The sequence below is a fragment of the Oncorhynchus mykiss genome, chromosome 8 (genome assembly GCF_057628025.1).
Source record: "Oncorhynchus mykiss isolate SJ-2025 chromosome 8, ASM5762802v1, whole genome shotgun sequence".
In the NCBI taxonomy this organism is placed as follows: Eukaryota; Metazoa; Chordata; class Actinopteri; order Salmoniformes; family Salmonidae; genus Oncorhynchus; species Oncorhynchus mykiss.
In genome coordinates, this window is record NC_143029.1 from 24474341 (window position 1) to 24481058 (window position 6718).

At 40.9% G+C, this 6718-nt stretch overlaps 1 pseudogene; it reads left to right on the plus strand.

Annotated features, from left to right (window-relative positions):
* The window catches only part of LOC110529209 (uridine-cytidine kinase-like 1), a 28577-nt pseudogene extending 26711 nt beyond the window's left edge, over positions 1-1866 (plus strand).
* Positions 1867-6718: the final 4852 nt, after the last annotated feature.

Sequence of the window (6718 nt, forward strand, 5' to 3'; positions counted from 1 at the left end):
ATTGTCAGATGTAGCTGGATCCACAGCTCTGTTGTGAATCAACCCAGACTCCGACCCACGTGTTCCATCAGCAGGGCCACTGACACACCCCTCATTGTCACTAGTCCAAGTCAACATGACTGACTCTCCTCTCTCTTCCTCCAGGTAATTTCGGGGATCGTTATTTTGGGACGGACGCTCCCTCGGACTGGTATGAGAGTGATGAAGGGATGGATTGCTGAACTGTTTTGGAGGAGGGAGGGGCGGTCAGCACACGAGCACGTAGACATGCATGCCCTTGACCTGCTCCTAAGAGCTCTGGACCCCCACTCAGCACCCCGCTACTGCCCAACATCTTGGGCACCGCCCTGTGCCAACTCCTCCCCTCTGAGTGAGGTGGAAGGTCATAAGGCTACCTACCCTACTGAGGAGGAAATGTGATATTAGCTTAGCTAGTGACACCCAGAGCCATGTATTTTTAGAGCTGGGCCATTACAGTTTCTGCAATATGACTAATTTTTACATGACACTACAAAAAAATATATATATATATATTTATTTTTTTTGTCCCCAATTTTGTGATATCCAATTGCTAGCTACGACCTTGTCTCATCACTGCAACTCCCCAATAGGCTCGGGAGAAGCGAAAGTCGAGACATGCATCCTCCGAAACATGACCCGCCGAGTTACGCTGCCTCTTAACACACTGTTCGCTTAACCCGGAAGTCAGCCGCACCAATGTCAGAGGGAACGCTGCTTGCAGGCGCCCGGACACAAGGAGTTTCTATGGAAAGGAAAGCTCCCCGGCCAAACCCTCCCCTGACCCGGATGGCTCCTGCCATGACCGGGAGCCCCATAGGATCGAACCCCAGGCTGTAGTGGCGAATCAGCACTGTGAAGCAGTGCCTTAGACGACTTTGTCACTCGGGAGGCACAACACTACAGCATTCTATAGCAGCCATGTTAGTGCCCCATTAACATTACATGAGGAATATGTAAGGAATAATCGAGGGGCTATGCATTCTATGTAAAATAATGAACGGCGTGGAAGGTGTGTTCTAAGTGGCACTAACCTTCCATGGAGTTGCAATATTTTCCAGTGAACGCATAAAGCCCCGAATTGATTATCCCTTTTATACCATGGCTATAATTTAACACATTTGCCACTAAAAATTTGCATCTGCAGATAGAACTATGTTTAAAACCACTTAAAGCTACAGTAGTTGCATTAGTAACCAAACCAACAAACTTGCTAGTTTAGCTAACCAAACCATCAATGCTAACTTGACTTTTTCTTTCAAAACCAGCTCAAACATTGAACATGTAAGAATTCATTATAACCATTGAATTCTACCGTGCTGATATGCCGTGTTATAGGGAAATAATGCACACTCTAGAATGACCTTTAAGCCAATCAGAAACAAGTATTCAACAATGCCATGGTATACAATGTCTATAATGAGCATTATGGTGCATTTACATGACACTTTCCAATACATGGCAGCATTCCATTAACATGACATGGGGAATATGTAAATAATGCTATGTAACTGAATGTCTGAAATTAGAACAATTATAAAACATTCTAAAATTTGGCCCAACTCTCTATATACAGTGGGGCAAAAAAGTATTTAGTCAGCCACCAATTGTGCAAGTTCTCCCACTTAAAAAGATGAGAGGCCTGTAATTTTCATCATCACACTTCAACTATGACAGACAACATTGTAGGATTTTTAATGAATTTATTTGCAAATTATGGTGGAAAGTAAGTATTTGGTCAATAACAAAAGTTTATCTCAATACTTTGTTATATACCCTTTGTTGGCAATGACAGAGGTCAAACGTTTTCTGTAAGTCTTCACAAGGTTTTCACACACTGTTGCTGGTATTTTGGCCCATTCCTCCATGCAAATCTCCTCTAAAGCAGTGATGTTTTGGGGCTGTTGCTGGGCAACACGGACTTTCAACTCCCTCCAAAGATTTTCTATGGCGTTGAGATCTGGAGACTGGCTAGGCCACTCCAGGACCTTGAAATGCTTCTTACGAAGCCCCTCCTTCGTTGCCCGAGGAGTGTGTGGGATCATTGTCATGCTGAAAGACCCAGCCACGTTTCATCTTCAATGCCCTTGCTGATGGAAGGAGGTTTTCACTCAAACTCTCACGATACATGGCCCCATTCATTCTTTCCTTTACACGGATCAGTCGTCCTGGTCCCTTTGCAGAAAAACAGCCCCAAAGCATGATGTTTCTACCCCCATGCTTCACAGTAGGTATGGTGTTCTTTGGATGCAACTCAGCATTCTTTGTCCTCCAAACACGACGAGTTGAGTCTTTACCAAAAAGTTATATTTTGGTTTCATCTGACCATATGACATTCTCCCAATCTTCTTCTGAATCATCCAAATGCTCTCTAGCAAACTTCAGACGGGCCTGGACATGTACTGGCTTAAGCAGGGGGACACGTCTGGCACTGCAGGATTTGAGTCCCTGGCGGCGTAGTGTGTTACTGATGGTAGGCTTTGTTACTTTGGTCCCAGCTCTCTGCAGGTCATTCACTAGGTCCCCCTGTGTGGTTCTGGGATTTTTGCTCACCGTTCTTGTGATCATTTTGACCCCACGGGGTGAGATCTTGCGTGGAGCCCCAGATCGAGGGAGATTATCAGTGGTCTTGTATGTCTTCCATTTCCTAATAATTGCTCCCACAGTTGATTTCTTCAAACCAAGCTGCTTACCTATTGCAGATTCAGTCTTCCCAGCCTGGTGCAGGTCTACAATTTTGTTTCTGGTGTCCTTTGACAGCTCTTTGGTCTTGGCCATAGTGGAGTTTGGAGTGTGACTGTTTGAGGTTGTGGACAGGTGTCTTTTATACTGATAACAAGTTCAAACAGATGCCATTAATACAGGTAACGAGTGGAGGACAGAGGAGCCTCTTAAAGAAGAAGTTACAGGTCTGTGAGAGCCAGAAATCTTGCTTGTTTGTAGGTGACCAAATACTTATTTTCAACCATAATTTGCAAATAAATTCATTAATAATCCTACAATGTGATTTTCTGGAGAAAAAAAATTCTCATTTTGTCTGTCATAGTTGAAGTGTACCGATGATGAAAATTACAGGCCTCTCTCATCTTTTTAAGTGGGAGAACTTGCACGATTGGTGGCTGATTAAATACTTTTTTGCCCCACTGTACATGGCTCTGGTGATACGTAGAAGCCCATACACATCTATTCACTGATGAGAATCCTTGACATCAGGGAAGGAGAGAGAAAACTGTATGTATCTGTTAGTGCCTTATCTTAACTGTGCTTCAATAACATGAAGATTAATATTATATGGTGATGGCCATTGTTATTTATAGGGGAGACTTTGTCTTATAGCTGAGAAGAGCATGTTAATGGTCTGAGGGTACAATGGACCAGGTAGGTAGTGAACATATAAGGTAGTATAGCTAATAGGTAGCTTTAAGCTCAATATAGCCTAAATATTAGTTAACAGACGGCTTCTATGGACATTCTGTACTGTCCTCTCTGGTTTTAGGCAATTGTTCACCAAAAACATAATAATTTGCTTCATTGTGGTTTAAGATGATTCACTTGAATTAGGGAAAGTATTTATTATTTGAGGCCATTTTGGTTTCCTTCCATCACCGATATGGAGCGTACCGAAGGGCCCGTTAGTAGGGAAGTCCGCTGATTACGCCGAACATCGTCCTGTTCATCTAAGGCTGGGTTAAAGCTAGGTATGAGGAGTAGTACAGTGCCTTGCGAAAGTATTCGGCCCCCTTGAACTTTGCGACCTTTTGCCACATTTCAGGCTTCAAACATAAAGATATAAAACTGTATTTTTTTGTGAAGAATCAACAACAGGTGGGACACAATCATGAAGTGGAACGACATTTATTGGATATTTCAAACTTTTTTAACAAATCAAAAACTGAAAAATTGGGCGTGCAAAATTATTCAGCCGTTTTACTTTCAGTGCAGCAAACTCTCTCCAGAAGTTCAGTGAGGATCTCTGAATGATCCAATGTTAGACTAAATGACTAATGATGATAAATACAATCCACCTGTGTGTAATCAAGTCTCCGTATAAATGCACCTGCACTGTGGTAGTCTCAGAGGTCCGTTAAAAGCGCAGAGTGCATCATGAAGAACAAGGAACACACCAGGCAGGTCCGAGATACTGTTGTGAAGAAGTTTAAAGCCGGATTTGGATACAAAAAGATTTCCCAAGCTTTAAACATCCCAAGGAGCACTGTGCAAGCGATAATATTGAAATGGAAGTATCAGACCACTGCAAATCTACCAAGACCTGGCCATCCCTCTAAACTTTCAGCTCATACAAGGAGAAGACTGATCAGAGATGCAGCCAAGAGGCCCATGATCACTCTGGATGAACTGCAGAGATCTACAGCTGAGGTGGGAGACTCTGTCCATAGGACAAATATCAGTCGTATATTGCACAAATCTGGCCTTTATGGAAGAGTGGCAAGAAGAAAGCCATTTCTTAAAAATATCCATAAAAAGTGTTGTTTAAAGTTTGCCACAAGCCACCTGGGAGACACACCAAACATGTGGAAGAAGGTGCTCTGGTCAGATGAAACCAAAATTGAACTTTTTGGCAACAATGCAAAACGTTATGTTTGGCGTAAATTCAACACAGCTGAACACACCATCCCCACTGTCAAACATGGTGGTGGCAGCATCATGGTTTGGGCCTGCTTTTCTTCAGCAGGGACAGGGAAGATGGTTAAAATTGATGGGAAGATAGATGGAGCCAAATACAGGACCATTCTGGAAGAAAACCTGATGGAGTCTGCAAAAGACCTGAGACTGGGATGGAGATTTGTCTTCCAACAAGACAATGATCCAAAACATAAAGCAAAATCTACAATGGAATGGTTCAAAAATAAACATATCCAGGTGTTAGAATGGCCAAGTCAAAGTCCAGACCTGAATCCAACCGAGAATCTGTGGAAAGAACTGAAAACTGCTGTTCACAAATGCTCTCCATCCAACCTCACTGAGCTCGAGCTGTTTTGCAAGGAGGAATGGGAAAAAATGTCAGTCTCTCGATGTGCAAAACTGATAGAGACATACCCCAAGCGACTTACAGCTGTAATCGCAGCAAAAGGTGGCGCTACAAAGTATTAACTTAAGGGGGCTGAATAATTTTGCACGCCCAATTTTTCAGTTTTTGATTTGTTAAAAAAGTTTGAAATATCCAATAAATGTCGTTCCACTTCATGATTGTGTCCCACTTGTTGTTGATTCTTCACAAAAAAATACAGTTTTATATCTTTATGTTTGAAGCCTGAAATGTGGCAAAAGGTTGCAAAGTTCAAGGGGGCCGAATACTTTCGCAAGGCACTGTATATGAACTTTGAAGCCCACAAGTGTGTTGCATTGCGGGGAGTAAATTACAGGCCCAGTTTAGTCAACAACTTGATTTCCCTGTGTTTTATATTTCCACACTGTGAGGTTGGAATTGTACTGTGAAATTGAAAATGATGACAATGCACTTTCAGTGTAAGAGCTGTTTGAAAAGACCCCCCTGAAATTTCACCCTGTTTTGGTGAGATTAAGTTTTGATATGTGAACGATTGCCAGTATATTAGTTAGACCAATAAGAAAGTGTTCCAAACCTAATTTTCTGTTTTTCCATCCACACTCGGACCACTTCCAGACGGTCCTAGTAACATTATTGCTTGAGAAATAGCTCTTTGCTATTTTTGCTTATTTTTGACCATTTTGATTTAATACAATCACATTACCCAGAAATGATTTAATATTGAGATAAAAGCAGCTGCATTTGACCTTTAAGGATTTTATTAGATTTCCCCTCATTTATATATCATAGGTTGTAGTTGATACAGAAAAATGTTTTTACTTTGCATCCATTTCTCTGGGTAATATACTTGAATAATACTATTATTTAATATTTTCTCATTTAAATTGATACCCCTGCTTGGTTCACAAAGGCAGTATAATAGAGAGAATTTACCACAGGATGCATTATCTTGGATGTAACCATCGTGAATTATGTTTTTATGGCCGGACCAGCTCTTGACAATTTACATTTATTGTGTTTTCTGAACTTCATAGTTACAATATTGCAAGACAGAACCTTGAGGATTCAATGGCTACATCAGCGTTAAAATACAGTGTCTTAAAAATAAGGTTCCAAAATATGGTGCCTCAGGCATTTGTTGCCTAATCAATTACATAATGCAATGTATATGGGTAGCTTAGACATTTGGATAGTAAAGGTACAGTGTAACCTATTTGTCCAGATAGAAAAAAAATAGGGAGACCGTCTGTATCACCATGCGTCAGACAGTGCTTCTGTATAGGACTTCTAATGCAGCTTTCGCTACAGTATTTGCCTATTCAGTTACCTCACCTGCATTTCTGTTTTGTATGGCTTGAACTGTTGATGGGTCTTTGGTTACTTTATCGGCTTGTGTGGTTCACTCCGCTTGGTTAAATTGTTATGCTAAACAATTTGCCACGAATCTTGTTTATTTTTTTTGTTGTTGCCTTTTGTTGATTTAAAATAGGAAAAAGCATCATGTATGAACAGGCCTTGATTGAAAAAGACAATTAGTTTCCTGTTTTAAGTGTGTTAACTTAAGTGGTGTAAAGTACTTAAGTAAAAATACTTTATTAAAGTACTACTTAAGTAGTTTTTTGGTGTATCTGTACTTTACTTTATTTATATTTTTGACAACTTTATCTTCAA